Genomic DNA, 16626 nt, shown 5'->3' with positions numbered 1-16626 from the left:
GGCACCTTAAAAGATTCAGCAAAATTGACCGTGGCGTCGGCTTCCGCGGGCTGCAGGTCGCCTCGCTTCTGCCGTGGGGATGCGGCGAGTCTCTCAGGCAAGACTAGTCGTGGCGACAAAGAAAAAGCCTTATAGCGAACCCCGAAACAAAAGAGGAATGCTATTTATCTTCCTTCCCTCCCCCATAAATTTGAGGAGGGTTTTGGAGAGAAAATGTGTGGGTTTGTTTTGCGGGGAGGGCCAAAGATTTCAGACATGGAATGAAGAACAAGGGAAGTGAGGAAGTTATGAGGCCAAGAAAAAATGCTTTCGGTTCAGCTTTGGGAGGCAGATACATTTGTTTTATATTTATTTACTGGTCAGTGTTGTCCCACTCCCCACTATGTGCAGTCACCCACTCACCCACCCCTGGCACATTGAGTTGTGCATGGGGCCGCACCCTCACAGGCTCTCACGCTTGTGACATAAGTTAGGCCTGCTGTGGGGAACCGTTGCCCCCCGGATGTTGTGGGGGGGGAGAGCAAATGTTCCCTATTCATCTGTGAGGCCAAAAACTAGAGTCTTATTGGTCACGTATCCAAGTCATGGGGGTGGATCTCCCCAGCGTTATCTGCAACCCTCTGCTCTCTGATTTATTATTTAATAGTTATAAAACTCTATTTAAGCATTTGAAATGCCTCACATTATCTCGGTAAGGCAGGCTAGCATTATTATTTCCAAATGGCAGATGAGGTCCTCAGGTTGAACGATATAGTTTTGTCTAATAGCATCGCTTCATTTGCCCCAGCTGCAATATAACATGTTATTCTCCAGCGGTTTGACTTTACCCCGGATGGCGCACTCTTCCATTGTCTCCTGAGACAGATGGATGGCAACCATGACTGGGGTGAGATTTGAACTCTGGACTGCCACATAAAGTGCAGCAAAACAAAGTGCTATCACTGTATGGGGTGTCTCTCATGGCGCTGTTTAAAATTGGTGCATGTGAATCAAAAAAGGCACTGCTAGTACTTTTTAAAATGTGTCCCTATTTATTCAGTGCATTTTAAGTGGTGTAAGAATTAATTTAAAAACAATGGAGGACCAGCAAGAATAAAGGGACTGAGCAACATGTAGGAGAAATAATGGTCACAACTGTGGTGAGGAGAATGGAGTTCTGTAATTTACTCCTTACTCTGACAATTTGGTCAGATAGAGCAGTACATTTCTAGAGCATTGGGCCTGAGCTGTTGTACCTCATCAATCAAAACAATAGCTTTCAAGGTTGCTTTGGAATAGTGGCTAAGGTTATTAACAAAAGTTGAGTTGTTTCTTTATCAGTGCAAGTACATTTTGAGCAAACTTTTTCTCTCTGTGCATGTAAATTTCTTCTTTAAATAGTGAAGAGGACACTACTGTAAATTTTACTTTGTTTCTTCTATCTGACTTCCTTTGGCATAGTTTAGGTTAACAGGCACCCAACAACTGCAGCATTCTGTAAATTTGAAATACCGGGAATAGGCATTGTTGTTTTGATCTGTCCTCCAAGGCTACTGGAGCAACAATAAACAGCAGCTGTGCAGTTTTGGAAGACTGTGTTTTACGGTAATGTTGTATCCAACACTGTTACTGTCTTTACCTATTGGAATCTTGGAAGTGTGGCAGTCAGGCTGCATTTATTTAGAATACATTAACACTTTCTCACACATATCAATATGGGGATGAAACAAAAAGAGCAAAGACAGGTATTTTCCTGATGACTGCCTAGCTTTAGATCTTTGAACACATGTCTACCCACTCAGTAAGGTGAGGCTGCACTTTAAAAGGACAAGCTGGTATTTGTGCTGTACTCTTCCCGTTTTTCCAGCAGCCCATCCCCATACATTTTTCCCAGCCAGGCTCACTTCTGGCATTAGAAGCCACAAGGCCAGTGCTCAGATAGGCAGATAGAAGCTGTTTTGATGCACCAAAAACACATCTGTGCTCTCCAGCTGTATTCTAGTAAGAGCTGTTTGATAATGGCATGAACTTACTTGGGAGGTTGTGTACTCCCCTTCATTGGAGGTTTTTAAGCAGAGGACAGATGGTCACTGTCAGGGATTCTTTAGTTGTGACTCCTGCATTGCAGGGGGTTAGACTAGATGATCTTTGTTATCCCTTCCAGCACTACAGTTCTATGGTGATGATGATATAGATGCTATGCTGCCTCAGGACTGCTGTAGTAAGTATAGAAATATTTGTGGTATAGAAATATTTTAATAAAAAAATAACCAAATAAGGCACTTTGCTCCCAGTTCCACATAGAGAAGCTTGTCAGATTGGCAGCTGAACTGTATAGTGGTACCTCAGGCTACAGATGCTTCAGGTTATGTGATTCCGGGTTGAAAAATTAGTGGCATCCCTTTGGCATTTCCCCTCCAGACCAACTTGAATCCAAATTAGCACTAAAGAATGACCTGGCTATGTTTTAAGCCAGTAATGTGTACACAGCCTATGTACCCTGCATATTAAAGCACATTCTCCTCTTTGGCGACCTTCTCTGTGCAACCAGGTCACTGGCACTGGCTGAGTGTGCATGTTTTGTCTGCACTGGAATGTTGTCTCCAAGCACCTCACGATAGCCTTCCCCCCAGAAATGAATGTCATCCATTAATTTCTAATGGATAACGTGCACACTCAGAGTCATTGTGAGGTTTTGCTAATATACTGTGATGTAACAGAATTCAGTGGGAATTTCTGAGATCTGAGCCAACAACTCTCTGAGCAGAACTCCACCCTGTCACCTGCACATCCCTGGTCCAGGTTATTTCTTAACAGTGTTACCAGATACATAACAATTCCTGTTCATATATAAGACTGATTGATTGATGCCCTGCTCTTCAGCCAAAAGAGTCTATTGCAAAACAGTCCCTGTTCTCAGCCTTGCATTTCAGATGACACAACAAAAAAGGAAAAAGGGATGTGGAGGGAAGAGGGAGGAGGAAGAAAGCAATCTCAGACACCCATTCTCAGAATTTCAGTTCTTATAAGGACTATCCGCAAATGAAACTTCTTGTTGAGGAATAGCTGCAGGCAGATGGTCTCCTAGCACAATTATTCAGGGCTTCTTAGTGAAAAAAGCAGCACAGAAGGAATTTCCTCTTGTGTACAGGAAGACCCAGGCAAGATCATTGCATGGGAGAATGTGCTGGAGACTGTTATTTTTTCCTAGTTTGCTACTGACATTGCCCCAAGCCAGGGACAAAGGAGAGTTCCGATACTGTGTTCTTTCTCCTCTAACCACCCACAATATTTACATTCCTCTCTTTAGTGGAGGAAAAAGTTCACAAAAAAATGAATTTAAAATTAGCATAAAAACCCTAAAAAGAATACATAAAAACCAGAATTTGGTGTATGTAAGACAACAGCAAACAGCAAACCCTTAACACACTATGCTCCCCAAATATCCAATGGATTTTAAATTATATATACATTTGCCTCTGTTTGAAAAACAGCAAAAGAAAAAGAGAAGTGGACCTCCTATGGGTCACCACTGAGAAAGCAGTGATCAAAATCTACTGCTAGAGTTCTGGGAGCTTTGCAGTAGATCAGCAAGGGGTTTGCAGTAGATCTAGCAGTACTGCTAGGGAAGTGATGAATGAGAAGTTAAAGTCCCCACCCCCACCCACAGAGAGATATAAAAGAACATAGGAGGAAGAGAATCTTTAAACTATTTAGGTGCAGGGAGAAGCTTGTGGCCACAAAGAGGAGAGGGATAGAAGGAAACTAAAGTTGGTGAGTGAGTGTGTATGAGGTTCTAGCTATCAGAAAACAATAATCTGTAGGCTTTGGGATAAATATCTAATATCAGTAATCTGGCAACACTGGAGTGTGACAGTATCTTGGGTGATAAAGAATGCGAGAAAGAGAGAATGCTGGGAACTGCAATTATGTAGACAGATAAGAGTACTCCCCTGAATTTGGGAGGACTGCCTTGGACTAACAACAGCACTAAAGCATGCAGTATGAGAAGCTGCACAGGGCACAGGCAGGGGCTATGATTGAGGCACAACCATGTATCCTCAGACAGGAACAAAAGGAGCCTGTGTGACTCAGTAAAAAAGTGAACCATTTTATATCCTTAGCTTTGAGATCAACACAGCGCTCATCCTTGTAACCACGATGCAATGTTTTCCATAGTATCCCTGCCCTGTTCCTGCAAATACAGTTTATCATTCCATTAGCAATTTATAACTAGTGTCAACTAAGCATTGCATAGCCTTTGCCTGCTTGCTTTTGGAGGTTAAAATGTGAGTTAAGGAGAAACTCGGAAGCTTCAGGGTTATCCTTTGTCAAGCTGTAGCTTGGGCACGCTACAGATTGCACCATGGAAACCTTGTTTATGCTTGCATATCTTTACATGGACTCAAAACTCAGAAGACACACATAATTTTGATCACTTGGGTAGTGTGGTGTAAACGAATGCTGCTGTTAGTAGTACTATGCAAATGGAATGTATTGTTCACTGCGGATTAAACCTGACATACCTGTTCTTGGAAAACTGTATTCAGCTTTGAATCGCCATTCAGAATGGTCAGTAGGAAGTGTCATGCAAACCCCACATAATTTTACTATCTCACTTATATACTTTTCACTTTTAAGTTTTAGCGCATGGATTCATGAGATCCTTGGCTTTCATGCAGCTTAAAGACTCAAGGTTGTTGCGTTCTTGACTGAGGAAACAAATTTGGAAATGCTGTTTAAAATCTGTATGTTTCATCATGTATTTTAGGAAGGGATGGTGTTTTCCCTGGTTCTTTAATGTTGGATAGTGACAGTCCTGGGCTGAGGGTGCATTCATTAATTTTGCTGGTTGGATATTTTGGTAGAAAACAGAAGCTAGTTTTACAAGTTCTTACAAAATAAAATGTAGCTCCATTAAAATAGATGAAACACATTATGGTGACCGACATATTTTTGTACGCCATCCCAATCTCTGAGCAGTGTGTGATTCCAAGGGTTCCAGGTGCTTTCCTGGGGGTTGTATTTCCTTTTGGGAATGAGGCACAGAGGAGAATGGTGTCCTTATGATGGTTTATTTACACATCTATACAATCTGAGCATGTGATGTAGGGGCTCATAGTATTAAAATGCCAAAAGGATATTGTTTCTCCCATAGCCACGGACTTGGATTCAAGCAGAAATCAGTCATGACTCGCTCTCTGCATTTCCAGCCTGCAGTTTCCTCCTCTAGATCACATCACACATACGCTGGTTTTGACCTTCTCACTATATTTATTGCTAAATAAATATATATAATTCAACCAGTCTTCCAACAGGTATTGAAGTGTAAGTTGCTTTATGAAAATGAGCAGGACCCCAGCTATCTAAAGGACACAAGTTCAGAGCTACATATGGCAAGCCACCACATATCTTTAAGGCATTTCTGGGATGAAGAGTCCCCTCTGCTCATGCTTTGCTGTTTAATAAAATATGCAATTTACATATTCAGAAGTTAGGGGATTTTGTTAATACACTCTTAAACTATATCACAGATAGCACATTGATGCAATAATTAATCCTATTTGGTGGTATTCAACTAAGTTTTACCCAGAGCAGACCACATAAGGCTAAGTTAGGTTCATTAATTTCTCTCTTGAGTAAAACGTAGTTGAATACCACCCATTATGTTTTGCTGATTGGTTCCATTAGTCATGGAGATGTACAGGGCTTCATAGTTCTGCTCATTTTAATACATGGGAGGCATCAATATGTACAAATATGCTAGTTCTCTTCTTTTGCCTTCCTTTTGTATCCACCTTTTAACAGTTGTTGCAGCAACTTATTTCTTCAGTATAAATAAAAACTATGCACAGAAGGGACAGAGAGGGTAAACTTTGTGCTGTTATTTGTCAGATCAGCCCACCACTTCCAACTTAAAACAACAAGCCAGGAGAGTAGAACAGTACTGTAGCTTAAGGGCTGGGAGAAACTTCTTATCTGTCCTGCTTACTAATAGGTATTTTAAATTACTACTTGCCCTTTTCAGATTATACATAAGTACAATAAGTGCATATGTGAATTTCAGTTTATAGTTTGAAAGATCAAAGGAAATTTAATTACTTATATTAGTATATTTATATAGAATGTAATTACATTCTGAAGTGTTTCACAGGGATTAAACAAATCATGTTCCTGAAAAAACAAAACTTTTTTTCTCTCCTCTCCTCCCCTTAAGGTTTATATGTATACGGTATTAGTAAAAGTATTGCTTAAATACTAGTAGTGCAAGTTGTATATCTTTCTTATTGCCTATGTAATCACAGTTTGTTGCCCATTGTCATGATTATTTTTTAAAGTATAATTAAAAAATAGTATTAAAGTGCTAATTTACACATTACATAGGGTAGCAAAATTAGGTGGGGGGATCAAATATTTTAACAAATAAGTAACTTGTCTAAGGGTCCTCTAAAACTGGGATAAAAGCGAATGTGATAAAACTGTAAATGGAATATGCTTAAGTATTAATACTGATTTGGAACTGGTATTGCGCCTTACTTTGCAAATCCTAAGTGAGGCTGCTGAGCACTTGGTGAGCTGGCGCTGACCAGAACTTCCACCTACCCATTTTCCCTGAGCCAATAGTTTCAGGGAGGGGGGTGTTTATACCATTTCCAGGCTGATGTAGATGGTAGGGGGTGGGCCCTGATACAGGGGACTCGCCAGAGAACCCCACTTCTGTCCCACCTCCCATAAGACCACATTACAAATCCTAATGCCAGCTACCACTGGTACTAAAGCTAAGCTCAGGGAGCTTCTCTCTGCTAGTTGTGGGGCATTTCTGCACAGTCCTGATTGCCTCCAGCCAGCATACCTGGGGGTTAGGATTGTTCTGATAGGAACACTAAATGTCGCAATGTGCCTGTGTGTGTGCTCTTTATATATTAAATATAAGACCATTATTGTAAAAACATCCTATTCCAAAAGTTCCATAGAACATATTGTTCAGAACTCTGCAGCTGTACCAGGAAATTCTCTCTCTCTCTCTCTCTCTCTCTCTCTCTCTCTCTCTGTGTGTGTGTGTGTGTGTGTAGAAAGAGAGACTCTGCCCCAGATACCTATGTTAATTAATCTCACATGCCTATTAGTATGACCAAAAGATGGGAGGATAAACAGGATTCTGTTTGGAGAAGTCTACTGTATTAAAGTCTTCTAGGTAGAAATTATCTTCATTTGCAGTTCTCAGGAAGACTGGGGGATTCTTTGTTTCTGAGCTGTTTCAGTGTTAACTCGGTGGCAAGAGGAATAAGGAAATGCAAGCACACAGGTTGGTTGAGTCCTACAGATTTCTTTCTTTCTTTTTGCCTCTGTTAAGGATATACACAGTAGTATGTTTACAGGAAGTGATTGCTATGCAGACAGTTTGCCATTCTTGATGTGGTAGCAGATTTGACTAATAGACTCACATGATTACATTTACAAAACTGTAGACAAGAGCTCTAATGAGAAGGCTCCAAGTCACCGCATTCTTGAACCATCAGCTAATCACATGATTAACTGCTTTCCCCTCTGCATTATGCTCTTCTTTCGTGGTGATCAGTAAACAGGCGTAGGACTTTCAAAACCCTCCCTACCGCTGGAATGTGATCCACAATTTCATGAATGCTGTGCCAAAATCTGCCCTACAATTACTCAATAGTTATCTTCCCTCGCACACAAAAAAGTCTTCAATTTTTCTGCCTCACTTTCAGGATGCTTTAGGATTTCAGTAGATGTTGTGTTTTGAGTTTACCTTAGCATTGCAAAGTGGCACAGGATTGTGGGTTGTGCTTTTTTCATTCCAGGGAATGGTTCTCCATGACTTAGCAGCATACCAGGCTGCCCATGCTTGCAGATGTGAAAAGATGTATAAAAATATACATCTCAACGATCAAAGGCCAGGATAAAGTAGTGCATCTTCAGAATTTGCTGTGGGGAGAGAATTTCACAGCTTTGGGTCTACTATCCCAGATTCTAAGGACAGTGGAACTATCAAGAAGACCCCCCTATGGTGAGTGAATTTCATGGCAGCACAGGATTTGGACCTGGATCCCAAAGTAATCACAAACATGCTAACCATTACACCAACTTGTTCACTTCTCTTTTGATCCCCCTGTAACATACAGCAGAATTCTTGTTCTCCTCCCCTCTGTAGTTTCCTTGAATCATCTCTGTCTTTTACAAAATGTGTGGACTGTGGAAGAAAGTCCATGCTTTGTTTTTAAAGGGCTGTACACTTTACAAACATGTAGTTATCAAATTTTGGCAGCAGTGCTACAGTCTAATGTACTCTAGGTTTAATGATTGTCACGTGCTTTCTTCTCACAGCTGATAGGGGAGTCATTCGAGTTATTTCTTGTTTGCTCATTACAGCAGAGCCAACGGCAAAGGTGCTGATAAATTTCCTTCTAGTACTTCCTCTGCCAGTGCATTGGCTTTAAAAAGGAGACTTTAAAAAACTGCTTTGCTCCTGCAAGAGATTCCAAAGTTTGAGGATTACCAGGGTCAGCAAGTGTGTGCTTCATTCCGTTTCTGCTTTGTATAATTGGTGTTTTTTTAAAAAAAATAAGTAAATAAACAAATCCAAGCCAGATAATCTAATTTAGAGAGCAATCCTGTCCCACAAGGATGTTAATGGCTGGAGTGGGGGCTAGTATGAAGCGCTGCTGATGGAAGACTGTGCTGCTGCTACTGCAGAGGCAGGACCTCCACCAGAGTACAGTGGTACCTCGGGTTACATACGCTTCAGGTTACAGAGACTCCGCTAACCCAGAAATAGTGCTTCAGGTTAAGAACTTTGCTTCAGGATGAGAACAGAAATCGTGCTCCGGCGGCACGGCGGCGGCAGCAGGAGGCCCCATTAGCTAAAGTGGTGCTTCAGGTTAAGAACAGTTTCAGGTTAAGAACGGACCTCCGGAACGAATTAAGTACTTAACCCGAGGTACCACTGTAGATGGAAAGCTACTAATTTAGCCAGAATTGGGTCCCCAAATGGGGTGTTTAAGGGACAGAATTAGGCTGGCCAGACCCCTCCCCAGGACATGCCCTCCCCTCAAAAGAAGCCCTGTCACCATGACCAGCAGGAGCCAACACTGTTTTCAATACATCATTAACTCTTCACTCTGATCGCCCCATGGCGCTGTTAGGATAGTTCTAAAAATAAAGAAGTTCAAAGTATCAATATTCACTTGGATAGTCTTAAAATTATTGTGTATGCTGATATTTTTGCCTCTGCAAGTTTGCTAAAACCCTTTTCCTGATTAAAATAGGTATCTTTCTAATAATGCACTAGTTTGGTGGTTTAAAACAATACAGGAACAGTTTTAGCCTACGTTTATATGCCTTTTCTGTCCTTGAACTAGGACAAGGGTTCCCAAATTGTGGTCTGTGGACCACCAGTGGTCTTCAAGCTCTATTCAGGTGGGCTGTGGCATGTCTGCATTAAGCAATAATATTGATTTTCAATTGTATTTTAATTGTTTATTTTAATACTTATGTAAGAACATAAGAAGAGCCTTCTGGATCAGGCCAATGGCCCGTGTAGTCCAACATCCTGTTCTCACAATGGCCTGTGGGAAACTTGCAAGCGGGACATAGAATTCTCATACAATATAGGAAATAAAAGAAGCAGTAAAATACACTGAAAAAATCATACAGCATCTACCATAGCACATTGCAATTGATACAACAGGCAGAAAAATCACGTGGGGGTGAGGAGTTTGGTAACCACTGATCTAAGACAAAACGTACAACACATCCATCAATTATATGCAAATTCTTTCTACCAGATGCACCTTTAATGCGGCCTATAATTGAACAAACACTTCCCAAAGAATTATGCAAAAGATCTGCAGCTATATTTTACAGAGAAGTTCATTAACCTTTTCAGATCTGGGCTTATATCCTTTTTGTGCAACACTACCATATGGAGCATGCCTATATTTATACTAGACAATGATGTATTTTAACAGAGTATCCTCAGTGGTTCTGCACAGCTCAACGGCATTCAATGTCATTAGCCAGCGTTTCTTGTCTCTACAAATGGAAACAAGGGATAAAATAATTCTCCCTTCTCCATTACTTGTCCATTGTTTTCAGATGAAGCAATGCATAGGCTCATGTTCACCCAGAAACAATTCTGGAAGAAAATATTTCACATTTTAAAAGAAAGCTAAACAAAGTTTTGAAGGTTGACTGCTTCACACAAAAATCCAAAACCTGTTCTGCTCCTATGGAGGTTAATGACAGCTTGAGTATCAGCTTTGAAGCATTAAAATATAAAGGTGAAGACAGGCAGGTAAATGAAGAAATGTTATTGCATAAGAAGCAAATCTGGTTGAAACAATCCATTCTCTTATTCTCAAACATTTGTTAGTGGGATTAGTGGATAATTTTAGCCAATAAAATCCTTGCCCCTATTGATATTTTATAGGAGGAATCAGATTCTTAGGACACCCATTCAGTTTTCCCCACCTCAGCCTAAAAAAAACCACCCCATTCAGAGCCTAGTAAAAAGAAATTGAATTCCAAATTTGTAAACTCCTAAGTTAATAACTTGTTTGTTTGTTTTGAAATGTAGAGCTGTTTAACAATGCTGAAGCCAATTAGCCACAAAAGGAAAGTAGCTTTTCTAAATGACTTTTCCTGTTTTGTTTAAGAAAAAAATATAAGTTGGTAGCTGCAATGAAATGTTGCAGTATGGGTGTCACCTTGTTCAGGGTTCAGTCATAACCTTTTCCAAGATAATCCATTCCATTCCCCCGCATCTCTCAGTAGCCTCATAGTCACTTATTGCACAATTTTGAGGTCCCTCCCAAATCACCAGTATATACTTACATAATTTTAATTTATTTGTTTATTTAAGGCAAAGATAGCAAAGACAAGTAGAACCTGCAAAATGCTGAAGGCAGAATAGGTATGGAATTATCTGTCAGTTTTGGTTCTCTCATTTTTTCATCTTTTCAATCTTAAATTCAATTTTCCACATTTCTTTAACAATCTATGAATAAATTCTCATGAAAATTATTGAGCATTTTAATATGAATTTCTCCTAATGGACACATTTTTGTATGCAGTTTTGACAAATGTGCATATTTTCACAAACAACCTTTACTAATATAACACATTTTTGTATGTTCTTTTCACTAATATATTCATTCATTTTTAGGCACACTTTCCCCTAATAGGTGCATTTTTGTTAACATCATTTGGTTGGAGAAGCTGCATTGAAAAAATAGAGATTTTGAAGGATGACTGTGTTTCAGTTCACATTTTGTTTTGAAAAGTTGAAATATGATAAATTAAGCTTTAAGTGTGAACTGAATTGAATTCCTCATTCCGTCGCCTGGAGTTTCAGCCAACTAGCTATTCTGTCATGCTTCATGGGGTGCCCCAGTAAAATAACAGTGATGGAGGCTAATTGGGAAAGGTGAGCTAAGGAGGGCAAGCACCTACCCCCCCCAAAAAAAATGTCTATGCTAGAATTGGCCGCTAGTTTCTGCTGGGCTGAAGCTTGCAAACTGCATGCACAGTCTTCTTAATTGTTATTATTTAATTAAAGGGACTTCCACTCACCTGGAGAGTTAAGCCTTCCACTTGCCACCTGGAGAGGGCCCGGGAAACCTGGAGACTTCAGATGAGACCTGAAGATCTGGCAGCGCTAAAACATCCCATGCCGTCTCCTTTTCTAAGCACTACACATTTATGGGAGAGAAATAGAGGAGGAGGAGGAGAAATCTCAGGCACTTAATGTAAATAATAAAACACATTCTTGAATGAATTGGCAATTGACTGAAGACAGAACATAACTCACAGCCCAGTTTAGTTGAAGTAACAGGATTTAAACTACGGTATTTGGCACTTCTGCACTAAACACATTTACTTGGAAGTAATCCTCACTGAGGATTCAGTGGCATTTATTGCCAAAGAAGTGTGATGAGAATTTAATCTGATTTGGGCTGTGATCCAAGTACTTCTGACCTACTGTGGCTGCCTAGATTTTTAAAGAAGAAGGGAGGGGTGAGGAAGCCTTGATACACATTGTACACATGTAGAGTTCAGGTACATATTGTAGTGTCACCCAGTAGGGCGTTGTCCAGGGACTGAGAAACAGTGTTTGTGCTACACAACATATTAGAGGGTGGGGAATGTAAAAGCTAAAAAACAATGCATTGCACAGTGCTATTTTAAGCATTCTGTGATTCTGGACTGTAGCTAAAATTTATATGGTATGCCAGTTCATTTCTGCAGGGGCAGAATGACCACCTCCCACTTAACTCTCTAGAGGATTTGACATTCTCGCTGTCCATAGTTTCAGGGGGGAAAAGATTGGTCGCAGCATCAGTTTTTATTTCTCTTGAAACTACCGGTAATATTGTACTCTTCTTTTATTCCTTTCTTAGTTAATTGCAGCTGCTGTTTCTGTCCTGTGAAAAGTACTGCAAAAATATTTTAAAACCCAGGATCTCTTTTTAACCTTTTGGAACGCAGTATGGCAAAAATGTGCTGTTTGCAAGATTGTGCACATAACAAAAGAAAATGAGATCTATTGGAAATGGCCTATTAGCATGAGAGACTTGTTAAAGGCAGGCCTGGTTACTGGATTCCATGATCTTCCAGGGTTTGTTCTTGAGAAGAAAGATAGATTCATAGAATCTTGGAGTTGGAAGGGACTCCAAAGGTCATCTAGTCTAACCCCCTGCAATGCAGGAATCTCAGCTAAAGCATCCATGACAGGTGGCCATCCAACCTCTGTTTAAAAACCTCCAAAGCAGGAGAGTCCGCCACCTCTCATGGGAGTCTGTACCACTGCTGAACAGCTCTTGCTGTCATAAAGTTTTTCTGAATGTTTAGTCAGAATCTCCTTTCTTGCAACTTGAAGCTAGTGGTTCGAGTCCTACCCTCCAGAGCAGGAGAAAACCAGCATGCTCCCTCCTCCATGTGATAGCCCTTAAGATACTTGAAGATGGCTATCATATCTCCTCTCAGTCTCCTCTTTTCCAAGTTAAACATACCCAGCTCCTTCAAGCACTTCTCATAAGGCTTAGTTTCCAGACCCTTGATCAGGGGTCGGCAAGGCTTACCTTGCCTGGGCCAGTTCACTGCCACGTGGCCTCCTCCATGGGCCCGATATTGGGCGCGTGCGAGATTTCCAGTATCTGCGTCTGCACAGACGCAATTTCTAGCATCTGCATCTGCGCAGATGCGATTTCCGGCTTCTGTGCATATGCAGACGCGATTTCCAACACCCCAGAAGCAAGTCCCCATGCCACACTGCACCGGTTTAGTGTAGCGCACTGGGACTCGCTGAGCGGCCAGTTCGGTTGGGGGGGCTCGTGGGCTGGTAAAATGACCCCCATGGGCTCCTTGTGGCCCATGGGCCTTAGGTTGTCGACCCCTGCCCTTGATCATCTTTGTTGCCCTTGTCCGCACCCATTCTTGTCAACATCGTTATTAAATTGTGGTGCCCGGAATTGGACACAATATTCCAAGTGTGTTCTGACTGAGGCAGAATAGAGTGGTACTATTACTTCCCTTGATCTGGACACTATACTTCTGTTGATGCAGCCTAGAATAGCATCAGCATTTTTTGCTGCTGCATCACACTGTTGCCTCATGTTAAGCTTGTTGTCCACCAAGACCCCTAGATCCTTTTCACAAGTAGTACTAGTAAGCCAGGTGTCCCCCATCCTATATTTGTGCATCTGGTTCTTCTTGCCTAAGTGCAGAACCTTACATTCGTCCCTATTGAAATTCATTTTGTTAGCTTGTGCCCAGTACTCCTTTGTGATTTCCCCTTTGTTCCATTTCTTATACATGCCTTTCTTAACTCTCAGCTCATCTGTGAGCTCCTTATGCAGCCACACTGGTTTCTTAGAACCTCCCACTTTAGTTGGTATAGATAGAGGCAACTTACTTAATTTTTGTTTTGTTTTGTTTTGTGTGTTTTCAATAAAATTTTACTTCAGTGACTGGCTTGTTGACTTTCTGCATGCTTACAGAACTGCAAGTTAATAACTGCAATAAAATTGTGGAGAGTTTGGCCCTTATGACTCTTTACTCACCCTTTCTTCCCTGGCAGGGAGGGGCACCGTTTGCCCCAGGTGCCAAAATCCCTCATGCTAGCCCTGGGTCCTGGAAGCCTCAGGCTTTGAGAGTGCTGCTGCACACAGTTCCTGCTTGCATGCTTCCCAGAGGCATCTGGTGTGAGAACAGAAGTAGATGGACCACTGGCCTGATCCAACAGGCTCTTCTTAGGTCCTTCTGCACCATAGCCTAAACAAATAGGTATTTACTGTATTTCTCCAACATGATATCAGCCTCTGACCCAGCCCGCCAGTGGAATGCAGTCTGAAAAAGGCTGAAAAAGGCTCCCCATCCCTGTTTTGTCTACTAGGCTGTTTTATTTCCCATATTATTATTATTATTTATTATATTGTTTTGCTAATTTTGTGGGTTGTGCTGACCAGATAGAAAGGTAGGATGTGAACACTTCGAGAAATATGTAACTAACTAACTAAAGTCATTTGCTTGGCTTGACTGACTTCAAGAAAGGGGGATAGTGTAATAATAATAATAATAATAATAATAATAATAATAATAATAATAATGTGAACTATTACAGGACAAAAAATCCCTTTCTCTGAAGGTTTTACAGCATGGCATCATGAATGGCTGCCTTTAGGAACTCTGTCTCCCTTAGGTGGGGTTGGTGGGGAAAGGCAGCAGTTGCTGGGAAATCTCCCAAGTCATGGGCCTTCTGTTATCAGGCTCCTGGAAATTCTGTGAGTGCCACCCCCATGAAGCTTCCCGCCAGCCATGCAATGAACTGCCACCTTCCAGCTGTCCTTTGTGACTTTTGACCCTTGGGGGGGGGTGAGAGTTCATCAGCTGTCCACGAGACGGAAATCAGGCAAAGGATTTTTATAGGAAGTTGCACCCATTGACTGCACCAGTTTCTGAAATCATCCTTTCCCATCCTTTGAGGGTTTTTATTTATAATCAGGCGGTATACACTTAACAAAAATAAATCCATGCCATACTTTTAAAGCACCATGATTCCACTTTAAGCAGTCATGGTAAAGAATTCTGGGGAGTATAGTTTGATAAGAGTGCTGAGAGTTGTTAGGAGACTCTTATTCCCTTTACAGAGTTACAATTTCCAGAGTTCCCTGGGAAGAGGGACTGGTTATTAAACTACTCTGGGAACTGTAGTTCTTTGAGGGGGAATAGGGTTTTCCTAGCAATGTTCAGCACCCTTAAACTAGTTCTCAAAATCCTTTGGTGGAAGTAATGACTGTGTAACGTAGTATCATAGTGCTTTAAATGTGTAGGGTGAATGTGGCCTCTGTCTACTGCTGCTGATACTGCATCTCTTTCACAATCTGGTTGTAATAAAAGGCTTGTAATGTGCAGTTTCCCTGCTCATTTGCAGAGAGTGCAGCAGTTGCCTCCGGGTGAGCGCAGGAGTGTCAAGCTACTCACCCATCTGCTAGCCACACAGGACTGCTACTGGGCCTTTGAGGCTACAAAAATAGAGGAGCCAACCTATGAGTGCATCTAGCTAAATACTGCCCTGCATTGAACACAGTGGAGTGGACTGGGTTCATGGAGATGGAGAGAGTATATGAATCCGAGGCCATTTCCAGACAAATTGTTTACTGAGCATTTGGTTCAGGGAGATTAGATGACACTGGCTATTGCACAAACACTGCCTTTTCCCATCATTTCCGTTATTGCAAAAAGTCCCGGGTAGGGGGGAAAGCAGATTTCATGGGGAATAGTTTGTACAACTTTAATTTGCTGGTATGTAATTGAATCCCACCCAAACATTGTGATGGCCTGAAAGCACCTTTTGAATTGTTGTGGAGCTTTGTGTGCTGCCATTCCCATTCCCCTTTTTACCCCTCCCTTTTGTTGTTGTTTAGTCGTTTAGTCGTGTCCGACTCTTTGTGACCCCATGGACTGGAACACGCCAGGCACTCCTGTCTTCCACTGCTTCCTGGAGTTTCGTCAAATTCATGTTGGTCGCTTCTATAACACTGTCCAACTATCTCGTCCTCTGTTGCATATTGGCCCTTTAAGAACTTCCAGAAGCAAAATCAACAAAGAGTCTTGCAGCATCTTTATGTCCACAGTTATTCCGTAATAAAATATGTTAGGATGTTTCTGGCTGGGTGTTTATTGTGGGATCAGTGCAAGTCATGCAAATATTTTTTGGGGGGAGGATTTTCTTTTGCAGAGTCTGTACCCCCCTCCCCTTAATCTGGTTCTATTATTTCCTGGAAAAATCTGATAAGTAAAAATATGCAAACCTGTTGCTAATGACGCATTTGCAATATCTCAAGGACCCCAGTTGCAAATTAACTCCCCCACTCTGGAGTGCAGCCTTTATTGTTAAGGTGCTACAAGATTTTATACTGATATTTCCCCTTTAAGGAAGAGGAAAAGCAGGGGAACACCGCCTGAAGCTAAAGTGGGCATAATTGATTTCCACAAACAGAGTTTATTTGTTGTAAGGATACCACAACCAGTCTGCTGTTCAAAAGATTGGCTGCTTTTGGATCTCCCAAGATCGGCTTCCAGCCTTGAGAAAAGGCATCCTTAGCAGATGCAGCTAAATTTTATCTA

At 41.4% G+C, this 16626-nt stretch overlaps 1 protein-coding gene and 1 long non-coding RNA gene across 2 annotated transcripts in view; one reads left to right on the top strand and one right to left on the bottom strand.

Moving 5' to 3' along the window:
• The window catches only part of ZNF217 (zinc finger protein 217), a 33255-nt gene extending 32733 nt beyond the window's left edge, over positions 1-522 (bottom strand). The window contains exon 1 of the mRNA XM_081916705.1: positions 30-522. The gene's annotated coding sequence lies outside the window, so the exon portion shown is untranslated. The remainder of the gene's footprint in view (positions 1-29) is intronic.
• An 8839-nt stretch (positions 523-9361) lies between these two features.
• LOC309373301 lies at positions 9362-16164 on the top strand. Its single transcript, XR_014169959.1, has 2 exons — positions 9362-9417; positions 15924-16164. It is a non-coding gene; the product is annotated as an uncharacterized lncRNA (long non-coding RNA).
• The last annotated feature ends 462 nt before the right edge of the window (positions 16165-16626 follow it).

Source organism: Podarcis melisellensis, assembly GCF_964234715.1.
Source record: "Podarcis melisellensis genome assembly, chromosome: 6".
NCBI classification, from domain to species: domain Eukaryota; kingdom Metazoa; phylum Chordata; class Lepidosauria; order Squamata; family Lacertidae; genus Podarcis; species Podarcis melisellensis.
The sequence above is the reverse complement of the archived record's forward strand: the minus strand, read 5'-3'. Positions and strand labels throughout refer to the sequence as shown.